Raw genomic sequence first — 14,427 nt, 5'->3', positions numbered from 1 at the left:
TTTTTGATAACTCACATATCTGGAAGCTATTGTTATTATATCAGTTGCATCCTTAGCTGGAGATATTGGTCAGAACACCCACATATGGCCTGAAATTCTACAGAGGAATGACATGGGGTAGAGTGTCAAGGGTGGAATCAAGGAAATTGTTCTATATGATAGCCTCGATAAGAAGTAATGGTGACTTTAATTAGCACAGTGGCGATGAAGGTGGTGAAAGAGATCAGACTTGGGCTCTATATCAAATGGAGTGCTAAATCCTTAACAAAGTGCTAGCAAACCAAATGCAACAGCATAGTAAAAGGATCATTCACCATGATCGCGTATGACTTATTGCTGGGATGCAAAGATAGCTCAACATCCACAACTCAATCAGCACGATATAGCACATTAACAGAATAAAAGGAAAAAAACCATATGATCATTTCATTAGGTACAGAAGAAGCATTTATCAAAATTCAGCATACTTTTATTATAAAAACTCTCAAAAAATTAGGTACAAGAAGAATGTGTCTCAAAACAAAAAAGGTTGTATGTGACAAGCACAAAACTAACATCATACGCAACACTGAAGAGTTGAAAGCTTTTCTTCTAAAAATGTAAAAAGCCATGGATGCCCATTTTTGTCACTTGTATTGAACATAGTACTTGAAGTTTTTGCCAGAGCAACTAGGCAAAAGAAAGAAAGAAAAAAAAAAAAAGCATACAAATAGAACAGGAAGAAGTAAAATTGTCTTTGTTTGCTGACAACATAATTTTATATATAGAAAACCCTAAAACTGCCACCAAAAAGTGTTAGAACTAATAAATAGACAGGATACAAAGTCAACATGCAAAAATTAGTAGCATTTCTGTACACTAAAAGTAAAATATTCAAAAGTAAATAAAGAAAAAAATCTTACTTACAATAGCTACAAAAATTACAATAAAATACTTAGGAATAAATTTAACCAAGGAGGTGAAATATCTCTACTCTGAAAAGTATAAAACACTGGTAAAAGAAATTGAAGACACAAATTAATGGAAAAATACTCTGTTTTCATGAATTTGGAGGAATTAATACTATTAAAATGTCTACCCTATAGAAAGTGATCTATAGATTCAATGTAATCTCTATCACAATTCCAATGTCACTTTTCACAAAAACAGAAGAAAAAATCCCCCAAAACTCCTATGGCACCACAAAAACCCAGGTATTTAAGGCAATCTTGAGCAAAAGGAAAAAAGCTGGAGGTATCACATTGCCTGCTATCAAACTATATTACAAAACTATAGAATTAAAACGGCATGATACTGGCACAAAAATAGACAAATCAACCAGTGGAACAGAATATAGGGAGCCCATGAATGAACACACACATTTATAGTCAATTGACTTTCAACAGAAGTGTCAAAAATACACAATAGAAAAAAAGAGAGTATCTTCAATAAAGGGTGTTGACAGAACTAGATATCTACACACAGAAGAATAAAGTTGGACACTTTTTCTCATACCATATAAAATATCAACTCAAAACAGATTAAAGACTTATATGCAATACCTGAAATGTCTTCTAGAAGAAAACCCAGAGGGGAAACTATACAACATTACTTTGGGCAATAATTTTGTAGCTTTGACACCAAAACTCAGGTAACAAAAGTAGACAAATGAGGTTATATCAAATTAAAAAGCTTCCACACAACCAAGGAAACAATTAACAGAGTAAAGAGATAACTCGGATGGATGTAGCAAGCCACCATGGCACGTGTATACCTACGTAACAAACCCGCAGGTTCTGCACAGGTACTCCGGTACTTAAAGTATATTAAAGAAAGATAACCCAAAGAGTGGGAGACAATGTTTGCAAACCATATCTGTCATATGGGGTTAATATCCAAAATACATAAGGAACTCTAACAACTTAATAGGCATAAAACAACCTAACTGAAAAATGGGCAAGGGACCTGAATGTACATCTCTCAAAAGAAGACAGAAAAATGACAGGTCTATGAAAAAATGTTGAACATCACTAATTGTCTGGGAAATGCAAATTAAAATCACAATGAGATATCACTTCACACCTGTCAGAATGGGTATTATCCAAAAGACAGAAGATGGCAAATGTTGGCAAGGATGCAGATAAAAGGGAACCCTTGTACCCTGTTGGTGAGAATGTAACTTGGTACGGTCACTGTGGAAAACTGTATAAAGTTTCCTCAAAAAAATGAAAAATAGAACTACCATATGATACAGCAATCCCACAACTGGGCATAAATCTAAAGGAAGTAACATCAGTATGTTGAAGAGATATTTGTACTCCCATGTTCTTTGCAGCATTATTCATAATAACCAAGGTATGAAATTTATCTAAATGTCCATCCATGGATGAATGGATAAGGAAAATATGGTATATACATACAATGGAGTACTATTCAGCCTTAGAAAATAAGATACCCTGTCATTCGTGACAACATGGGCTAACCTGGAAGACATTATGCTATGTGAAATAAGTCAAGCATGAAAAGACAAATAGCACATTCCATGTATATGATTCCATATACATGGAATCTAAAACAATCCAACCCAGAATCAAAAAGCAGAAAAATGGTTAATGGAAGCTGGGAGTGGGGGGTATGGAGAGATGTCAGTCAAAGGGTATAGAGTTTCAGTTACATAGGAGGAATATATTTTTTGAGATCTATCAAACAGCATGGTGACTATAGTAAATAAAAATAATATATATTTTTAATTGCTAAGAAAGCAAATTTCATATGTTCTTATCACAAAATTGTAAGTATTTGAGGTAACAGATATATTATTTAGCTTGATTTAGTCATTACACATTGTATTACCTATATATAATATTATATATTACAACATCACTTTGTATCATAAAGTTATGATTTGTCAATTTATAATAAGAATGTATCGGATGCAGGATATGAAAGCAAGAGTTAAAGATGGCTCAAAATTATTAAATTGTATAACTTATAAAGGTACAAAAATTTTAAAATAAATCCGTGTAAAGTCTAGAGGGGTTTTGGTTCTTTCCCGTCACAGTTTGGATTCGTGGTTCTCAAACCTGAGTGTGCAGCAAAATCACCTGGAGCTCTAACAGAGAGTCCAGAGTTGCAGGCTCGGGCATGTGGGATAGAACTCGAGTCTGTAGTTCCACCAAGTACCCATGTGATTTTAATATATGTCTGAGTTTAAGAACCACTGGTTTAGATAAAGAATACCTCTTAGGGATATTGACTAATAGCTAAAGTTGTTTTTCAACAGAAGCCACACACACAAAAAAGGAATTTATTTCTTTTCATTCCATAACCAGGAACTGTTTCTTTATGTTAGCATTTACTGGGTAGAAAATGAATCTTACTATGAAATGAATCATATTTTTAATTCCAACTTTTCTGCTTAGACTTAACTAGTAGACTGAATAAATTCTCCAGTTTCTCATATAGTTTTTGAGAACAGCATTGTCTTGGTGCCTGCTGCCTATTACCAGGCAGGTGAGTGTAATTCTCCTACTGTTCCCACACATGCAGAAAGGAATACTTGCTCCGCAGCAGCGCACCAAGCAAACATTTTCTGCTTTGCTACACTCACCCTCTTGCTCTTTGGGGCTTTAAGTTTCCCGTTGTGCCCTCATTCTTCCAGCAGAGGAAATTGTACCACCCACAGAGATCATGCTGTGTTTTCAAATCCTGGTGGTAATGCAACAATGGTCATTCCTGGAACTGGTCAAACAGAGAGAGAAAAAAAAACAGTTCCTGTATCTGGGTCAGCCCAGCTACTGCTGGTTTAGGAATAAGCCTGGGAAGCCTCAGACGTGGGAACCTGTGTTTTGTACCTAGTTCATTTTTGCACAGCAGGCTACCTCTGTGTGGCTGAGATGGTGCTTGATGAGATGCAGTGGAATGATGGGGAATTCAGGGGAGAAAAGTGAACTTGGGGAAAAAATATTGGACAATAATGTAAATGAAGTAAAGGTAATGGCCGGCATTACCAGGCTCCGTTGCTTTCAATAACACAAATGCTTTCAAGAAGATAAATTTTTAGGACAAGAGAAAGACAGCATAGATACAATCTAATTAACAGAACTGTTATGGGCAACTGATTCTATTATTTTCAATAGGCTGAATGAGAGAATCTGTTCAAACATAGTCAAACCTTATAATAATATTCAGAAGGGTGGGATGTACAGAGGCAAAACTGAATTGAACTTTTTCATACTCCATCACATAAATATCCAAAGATGTGAAGTTTCAGAATGACTTAAAGTATATAACTAATAAATGGAATCCGTGTCATGCTAAAGCATTAGTTAATATAATTGAAACTTAAAGAAAAAAATCAAAATTCTCTCACTCTGATAGTCATCTTTCATTGAAGTCAAACCTTTCCAAAAAAGTCATGCATTCCCCACAGCTATAGATTATCTGAAGAAAGTGGGTAATTTTAAGAAGGCATTATAATGTGTTTCCATAAACTATTATATCATATACTACTTTACTGTTATCTGAATATACTATATATATAGGTATTTGTAACATTTTACTTAACATTTTGGATAAAAGATATCAAAGTATTTTTGCTTTCATTTTAAAACAAATTTTCTAAGGTAATTTTTTTCTTACTTTTCAACCAGAAAAAGAAATATATATTAGGAGATTTTTTGGTAAAGTCATTTCTAAAGTTATAAATACGTATTTTAAAAATTATTTTCAGCCAAGCACAGTGGCTCGCGCCTGTAATCCTAGCACTTTGGGAGGCCAAGGTGGGTGGATCACCTGAAGTCAGGAGTTTGAGACCAGCCTGGCCAACATGGTGAAACCGCATCTCTATGAAAAATACAAAAATTAGCTGGGCGTGGTGATACACACCTGTAGTCCAGCTACTGAGGAGCCTGAGGCAGGAGAATCGCTTTAACCTAGAAGGTGGAGGTGGCAATAGCAGAGAGCACACCAATGCACTCCAGCTTGGGAGACAAAGTGAGACTCTATCTCAAAATAAAAATTTGTTTAAAAGAAAAATAAAATAAAATAATTTTTATATTTATTATTTTAGAAATAAGCAACAAACTAAAAACCCAGGGAAAATATTTGATTTGTATCTCCACTGATGGTCCAAATAACCATGAGAAAAATTGTTGAATAATATCTATATTTTAGTTTCCTTACTGTTAAGTGAGAAGAATAACAGCTCTGTAGTAGTTTCCTGAAGTTCATTGAAATTCTTAGGAGAAATGTGCCTCATAAACGTTAAGATTACTAACTTTAAAACAATAACAATTGAGTTAGATATCATAGAAATTTAGATACACGCTACACTTGGAAATCCTTGAAAATAAACCTAGCCTCTCCTGTTTCCAGGGATATTGGTTAGTCTATACTCTAATGGGATGGATTTTTGTAGTATTTTAAATGAGAAAGAATTTTTAACTGTAAAGAGCTTACAGAGAACATGTTTTAGTATTATTATTAAAAATATACATCTGTCTCACAACTGTAGTTTGGAGAATCATAGTCTCTGGCTCTGGAGAGAAACAATGAAAGAGCATATTTTTATATGATCAGATAAAGCTTATCCAGTTTTTTAAATTCCATGTCCAACTAGATGGCACTTTAAGATAAAAAAAAAAAAAGTACTCGAGCTACTGGCTCAATAAATAATTATTTAAATGTTTATTAAACTGCCATTCCCAGCACTTCTCTCTAAAGTAGGGGCTCATGAACTTTTTGGAATCACAGATTCCTTTAAGAATCAAATGAAAACCCAGAATCTGATGACTCCTCATTCCTAGGCATGTTTACAAAATTATACTTAGAATTTGAAGAAACCCTCAAACCATTTGAAATGTAGGTAAAGAATGCATCGTATTCAAAAGGACTAAGGATGATCCATCCAAAAATCATTATTGAGCACTTGCTTTATATTTAGAAATGCCCTAGATCCTGAAAATGTACAGTGAAAGAGGCACTGTCCCAGTGCTGGTGACAGTACATATACATTGGGTAAATCATGTACCTTACTTTATCACAGAAATGACTTCATTTGCCTGCAAAAAATGATCAGGAAGTGATTATAATGATTACACTTGAATATTGAATATAGTGAGAGAATTAAATATATTTAGCTAAAGGAGACAGTGAGCTTTTTTTCTTCCCCCCCCCTTTTTTTTGCCTCCTGCTTTTTGCTATCATAAAATGTAAGTAAACGTGAAATCTACATTTTGCTTTTTAAAAGTATGTTATACATTATAGTTTAGTTAATAAGCATTTTTGAGTGCCTGTAATCTGAAAATCACTATGCTAGATACTGTAAAAGTACAAATCTAAATATTTCAAAGCCATCTTTTATTTCCATTTGTTTCTATGCTTTCATAATCATATGTTCTCTCTCACTGAACACTTGCCTTTAAAAATGGTATTGTAACACTTGACTGTCCCTTTAGCAAAGGTCATCTTACTGAAATAATAAAACCAACTATATCCTGCTGAGCATGATATTCTGTAAGGAAATAAAGAAAATTAATAAAGACTTGGTTAACACTGGTGAAAGTAAGGAAAAATATACAAAACGTCAAGACATACAGGATAAATACGAATGTTCTATACTGTGAGATTTTGAACAAAGAATGCAATAGTACTATTCAGATAAGGAAGCTCGAACAGGAAGCCATCCTTCTGTCTGCATTGTATTGTTTCTCATTTGGAAACCAATTCATTGGGACACTGGAAGGTGGAGGAGTAGACTGAGGTAGAAAATACAAACAGAGGAAAAATAATGGAGAAGGATCCCCTTAGAAGCCCTCTGAAAGTTGTTCATGAAGTGGGTTTGCTTCTGTTATAGAGATAGAGACCCAATAAGATCCTTGCATCTCTGCAACTATTCTTCACCTGGTAAGGAAAGCAAGAAGCACAAATAATCATAATAATAAAAGGAAAGGGCAGCAGAATAACAAATAACCACATATAGCCACTTCGGACCTATTCTGAAACAACAGAATGCACTTTAAAAAGCAGTAAAAACAATAAAAATTCAGTCATCATGACAAAGGAGAGCCTTAGCTGCAATAAAGGCAGTCAATAAAGAAGCGCTCTCATTTAAACATCAAATGCACATTGTTTTGCAACACCTGTTATTCAGCCATAATAGCTTTCTTAACCTGTCAAAGTGTTTAAGCTGAGGAAAAGAAATGGGCCTCCAGCTGTGCAGTTCTGTGAAGAAAGCCTGTGCAAAGCGATATTAGTTTAATGAAATGTGTACAGATTGTAATTGTGGTAATAAGAGGGCAATTCCCCAAGGTGCCATAGGAAGGCGGTGAGCGCAGCCAGGCAGAAAACAGAAGCTTGCAGGCTGAGGAGAGAAAATATGGCCTGTTCAGTAGAGAGGGCAGGAAGTGAGCTGGAAACATCAGAGAAAACGACATTCTGTGAATAGGTTTTCCTCAGACTCACTCAAAGAAAGAAACCAGGTCTACAAGGGGTTAAAACCCTCTCCTTGCAGCACAATTGACCCAGAGCTAATCTGAATCATTGTTAACTCTGGTGCCTCAGGTTCTGAGGAACTCAAGGGAAACAGCTCTTCAGTCCTTGACAAGATGACAATGACCCTTCTGAAACTCATATTCAGGGTGAGAGACAGTGAATAATCAAAAATAAGTGAGGGTTAAAGGTAGTAATACAAAAGAAGAAATAAAAAGAAACTGCAAATCAAATATGCATTGGCTTATTTTTGTGATTACCTAGGTATCGTCTCAGAAAAGAACATTCTTTAAGGGTATTCCTGAGTAAAGGAGCCACTTCTATCAATTACTTGATAGAAAATCAATGTGTCATTATTTTAAACCTCTCTAATAATTTAAAAGTCCTAAGAGCAGAAACACACAAGCAGAAACCTCCAGAGGAATCAGTGCCAAGGTAGAAAAATCTAAATATAAGGGACAAATTGCTGGAGGTTCTGTATAGACAACTCTGAGAGTTCAAAACTCTGGGAGACTCTGTGATGGTTGGTAGGTTAGGTGCATTAAATGCGCTGGTGAGCCTCCATGCTTTTGTGAGTTTTATCTTTTGGAGCTCTAAAAGGTTCTCACAGTAAATACTGGAGAAAACCTCATCCTTCCAGCAGAGGAGAAAGAACGAACAAAACCTGAAACTAGTAAGTGACTATAGCAAGTTTGCACAACAAAAGGTTGATAGATGAAAGACAACTGCTTTCCTATACACCAAAAATTATCATGTGGAATTTGAAATTAAAAACACATTAGCATTTACATTAGCACCTGAAAAATAAAATATTTTTGTAGAAATCTAAGAAAATTTGTACAAGACCAAAAACTACAAAAATCTGATGAAAGAGATAGCAGAAGAACTATATAAATGGAGATATATTTCACATTCATGGGAATATTGTAAAAACGTCAGTTCTTCCTAACTTGATCTATAGATTCAATGTAATCCTAGACAAAATCCTAGCAAGTTAATATGTGGATATTGAAATGCTAATTCGAACATTTATACAGAGAGGTCAAAATACAAGACTACTGACTCACTCCCTGTAAAGCTAGGGTAATCAAGTAATCAGATTGTTATTGGTGAAAGAATAGACAAAACATAACATAAACATAAAATGTTTCATTCATCACTGAAACATAAAAGGAGGAAAGAAATAGACCTTCAAAAACATAACCAACTTACCTTTGACAAAGGAGCAGAGGCAGTGCAATGAAGCAAAAATTGTCTTTTCAATAATGGTGTTGCAATAACTGGACCTCAACATGCAAAACAATGAATCTGAACAAAAAGCTTACACCCTTCACAAAAATTAACTCCAAATGGAGCACAGACTTAAATCTAAAACACAAAACTGTAAAGCTCCTGGAAGATAATATAGGGAAACATTTAGATGACCATGGATTTGATGTTGACTTTTTATGTATGACACTAAAGTTATGATTCATGACAGAAAGTACTGATAGCTGGATTTCATTACAATTAAAAACTGCTCTGCAAAAACCATTGTCAAGAGAATAAAAAGAAAATCCATGAACAGGGAGAAAATATTTGCAAAAACAAAACAAAACAAAACAAAACATATCTCACAAAGAGCTATTATCCAAAAAATACAGAGACCTCTTAAAACCCAACAATGGGCTGGAGGATCCAAGATGGCTGTTTAGGAACAGCTCAGGATTGCAGCTCCCAGTGAAACCACAGAGGGTGAGTGGACGCTGCATTTTTATTGCCCATAGACTAGGCCAGCGTGGCTGTGCCGGCTGGCGCCACTGCTTTGCCCCTGCGCGGCTGCTTTGTCGGCGCCCCAGAGCAGCGGTTCATACAAAATACACCGGTCTGGGTGCCCTTTTGGCTGGTGATTGGAGCCACGGGAAGTCGCCCATTCGTCTGCTTAAAAAGGGGGCTGAGCAAGGAGCCAGGACAGTATATTCCAGGGCAAAAAAAGCGCCACGAATCTCAGTGCCGCTGTTTAAGCCAGCACAGTGAGTTGTCACACGAGAAAAAACACACACCGTGGCACCTCTTCAACAAGCGACTGGAACACCAACTTAAAAAAAAAAAAAAAGGCTCTGAGGCAGGGAGCCAGATGATCAGGCTAGGTTGGTCCCACCCCCACAAAAGAACAGCAACCAGAAACTCTGGATTGAGAGTTTCACAGCAAGCGCAGCTGAACCCCGGACAGGACAGCTCTGTGGGGGAGGGGCATCCGCCATTACCGAGGCAGCCCACCACTACGGAGGTAGTCAGCCAATGCTGAGGTGGCCCGCCATTGCCAAGGCAACGTGCCACTGCAGAGAGGCTCCGCCTTAACAGAGGCGGGCCACCATTGCCGAGGCAGTTCTAACTACACCCATATAAACAGGACTGCAAGGAAGTTCACTCGGCAGCTGGGCAGAGCCCACAGCAGCTCAGCAAAGCCTCTACAGGCAGACAGTGACTAGGCTGCCTCCTTGCTGGGCAGGTCAGCTCTGAAGGAATAAAAAAGAAGGCAGCAGCGTAACGGAAACTCATAAAGCCCTAAATCCCTGGGACAGAGCACCTGGAAACAAAAAGCAGTTTATGAATTCTGCTGCAGCAGACCTAAACGTGCCTGCCCAGCAGCTCTGAATGAACAACAGAGCTCACAGCTCAGCATTTGAGCTCCTACAAGCAGCTCCCTGACCTCTATATATCCAAAGAGCCACCTCATAAAGGAGAGATCAGATTGACACTTGGCAGGTATCCTTCTGAGACAAAGATAGCAGAAGAAGAAAACTGGTAACAACCCTTACTGTTCAGCAGCTGCTGCAGGTGAACCCCAGGCAAGCAGGGCATGGAGTGTACCTCAGCAGACCTACAGCACAGGGGCCAGACTGTCAGAAGGAAAACCAAGAAACAGAAATAACCTCATCATCAACAAACAGAACGTCAATCTGAAAGATTTGAGACCCAATCTGAAAGCCAGCAACTACAAAGTCGACAGGTGGATAAATCCTTAAAGATGGGAAGAAACCAGCGCAAAAAGAATGAAAACACCTGAAACCAGAACACCTCTCTTCCTACAAGGGATCACAACTCCTCACCAGCAAGGGAACAAGGTTGGATGGAGAACGAGTGTGATGAAACGACAGAATCCGACTTGAGAAGGTGGGTAGTAAGAAACTTCTGTGAACATAAAGAACATGTTCTAACCCAATGCAAAGAAACTAAGAACCTTGAAAAAAGATTTGATGAAATGCTAACGAGAATGGACAAAATAGAAAGGAATATAAGTGAATTGATGGAGCTGAAAAATGCAACACGAGAACTTCGTGAAGCATGCACAAGTATCAACAGCCGAATGGACCAAGCAGAAGAAAGGATATCAGAGGTCGAAGATCAACTCAATGAAATAAAACGGGAAGGCAAGACTGGAGAAAAAAGGGTAAAAAGGAATGAACAAAGTCTCCAAGAAATGTGGGACTATGTGAAAAGACCTAATCTACGTTTGATAGGCGTACCTGAATGCGACGAAGAGAATGAATCCAAGCTGGAAAATACTCTTCAGGATATTATCCAGGAAAACTTCCCCAACCTAGCAAGGCAGGCAAACATTCAAGTCCAGGAAATACAGAGAACACCACAAAGATATTCGTCAAGAAGAGCAACCCCAAGGCACATAATCATCAGATTCACCAGGGTTGAAATGAAGGAGAAAATACTAAGGGCAGCCAGAGAGATAGGTCGGGTTACCCACAAAGGGAAGCCCATCAGACTCACAGAAGATCTCTCAGCAGAAACCCTACAAGCCAGAAGAGAGTGGGGGCCAATATTCAACATCCTTAAAGAAAAGAACTTTCAACCCAGAATCTCCTATCCAGCCAAACTAAGCTTCATAAGTGAAGGAAAAATAAAATCCTTTGTGAACATGCAAGTACTCAGAGATTTCGTCACCACCAGGCCTGCTTTACAAGAGCTTCTGAAAGAGGCTCTACACATATAAAGGAACAACAAGTACCAGCCACTCCAAAAACATGCCAAAAGGTAAAGAGAATCAACACAATAATGAATCTGCATCAACTAATGGGCAAAACACCCAGCTAGCCCCAAAATGGCAGTACCAAATTAGCACATAACAATATTAACCCTAAATGTAAATGGACTAAACGCCCCAATCAAAAGACACAGACTGGCAAATTGGATGAAAAGCCAAAACCCATCGGTGTGCTGTATCCAGGAAACCCATTTCACATGCAAGGATACACAAAGGCTCAAAATAAAGGGATGGAGGAAGATTTTCCAAGCAAATGGAGAGCAAAAAAAAGCAGGAGTTGCAATTCTCATCTCTGATAAATTAGACTTTAAAGCAACAAAGATCATAAGAGACAAAGAAGGACATTACATAATGGTAAAAGGATCAATGCAACAAGAAGAGCTAACGATCCTAAATATATATGCACCCAATACAGGAGCACCCAGATACATAAGGCAAGTTCTTAATGACTTACAAAGAGACTTAGACTCCCACACAATAATAGTGGGAGACTTTAACACCCCATTGTCAATATTAGTCAGATCAACCAGACAGAAAATTAACAAGGATATCCAGGACTTGAACTCAGACCTGGACCAAGCAAACCTAATAGATATTTACAGAACACTCCAACCCAAATCCACAGAATATACATTCTTCTCAGCACCACATCATACCTACTCTAAAATTGACCACATAATTGGGAGTAAATCACTCCTCAGCAAATGCAAAAGAACAGAAATCGTAACAAACAGTCTCTCAGACCACAGTGCAATGAAGTGAGAACTCAGAATTCAAAAACTAACCCAGAACCGCACGGCTTCACGGAAACTGAACAACTTGCTCTTGAAAGTTGACTGGATAAACAATGAAATGAAGACAGAAATAAAATTGTTCTTCAAAACCAACAAGAATGAGGACAAAATACACCAGAATCTGTGGGACACATTTAAAGCAGTCTCTAGAGGAAAATATATAGCAATAAGTGCCCATATGAGAAGCAAGGAGAGATAAAAAATTGACACCCTATCGTCAAAACTGAAAGAGCTAGAGGAGCAAGATCAAAAAACCTCAAAGTCTAGCAGAAGACAAGAAATAGCTAAGATCAGAGCAGAACTGAAGGAGATAGAGACACAAAAAAACCCTTCAAAAAATCAATAAATCCAGGAGCTGGTTTTTTGAAAAGATCAACAAAATAGACAGACCACTAGCCAGATTAATAAAAAAGAAAAGAGAGAATAACCAAATTGATGCAATAAAAAATGATAAAGGGGATATCACCACAGATTCCACAGAAATACAAAACATCATCAGAGATTATTACAAACAACTCTATGCACATAAACTAATAAACCTGGAAGAAATGGATAAATTCCTGGACACTTGCCTCCTCCCAAGCCTAAACCAGGAAGAAGCCAAAACCCTGAACAGACCCATAACAAGGTCTGAAGTTGAGGCAGCAATTAAGAGCTTACCACCCAAAAAAAGCCCAGGTCCAGATGGGTTCACAGCTGAATTCTACCAGACATACAAAGAGGAGCTGGTACCATTTCTTCTGAAACTATTCCAAACAATACAAAAAGAGGGAATTCTTCCCAAATCATTTTATGAGACCAACATCATCCTGATTCCAAAACCCGGCAGAGACTCAACAAGAAAAGAAAACTTCAGGCCAATATCCATGATGAACATAGATGCAAAAATCTTCAATAAAATACTGACAAGCCGATTGCAACAGCACATCAAAAAGCTTATCCACCATGATCAAGTAGGCTTCATCCCGGGGATGCAAGGCTGGTTCAACATACGCAAGTCTATAAACGTAATTCACCACATAGACAGGACCAAAGAGAAAAAACACATGATTATCTCAATTGATGCAGAGAAGGCCTTTGACAAAATTCAACACCCCTTTATGCTAAAAACCCTCAATAAGCTAGGTATTGACGGAACGTATCTCAAAATAATAAAAGCTATTTATGACAAATCAACAGCCAATATCATACTGAATGGGCAAAAACTGGAAGCATTCGCCTTGAAATGTGGCACCAGACAAGGATGCCCTCTCTCACCACTGCTATTCAATATAGTATTAGAAGTTCTAGCCAGAGCAATCAGGCAAGAAAAAGAAATAAAGGGCATTCAAATAGGAAAGGAGGAAGTCAAATTGTCTCTATTTGCAGACGACATGATTGTATATCTAGAAGACCCCATCGTCTCAGCCCCAAATGTCCTGAAAGTGATGAGCAAGTTCAGCAAAGTCTCAGGATACAAAATCATTGTGCAAAAATCACATGCATTCCTATACAGCAATAACAATAAAGAGAGCCAAATCAAGAACAAACTTCCATTCACAATTGCCACAAAGAGAATAAAATACCTAGGAATACAACTAACAAGGAACGTAAAGGACCTCTTCAAGGAGAACTACAAGCCATTGCTCAACGAAATAAGAGAGGACACAAACAGATGGAGAAACATTCCATGTTCATGGTTAGGAAGAATCAATATCGTGAAAATGGCCATACTGCCCAAAGTAATTTACAGATTCAATGCTATCCCCATCAAGCTACCTATGACCCTCTTCACAGAACTGGAAAAAATCACCTTAAACTTCATATGGAACCAAAAGAGAGCCCGCAGAGCCAAGTCAATTCTAAGCAAAAAGAACAAAGCGGGGGGCATCACACTACCGGACTTCAAACTATACTACAAGGCTACAGTAATCAAAACAGCATGGTACTGGTACCAAAACAGAGATATAGACCAATGAAATAGAACAGAGGTCTCGGAGGCAACACAACATATCTACTACCATCTGATCTTTGACAAACCAGACAAAAACAAGCAATGGGAAAAGGATTCCCTGTTCGATAAATGGTGTTGGGAAAGCTGGCTAGCCATGTGCAGAAAGCAGAAACTGGACCCCTTCCTGA

This window comes from Sapajus apella, unplaced genomic scaffold (genome assembly GCF_009761245.1).
Source record: "Sapajus apella isolate SASKATOON/1434 unplaced genomic scaffold, GSC_monkey_1.0 scaffold45, whole genome shotgun sequence".
Taxonomy (NCBI): domain Eukaryota; kingdom Metazoa; phylum Chordata; class Mammalia; order Primates; family Cebidae; genus Sapajus; species Sapajus apella.
Note: the sequence above shows the minus strand (reverse complement) of the source record.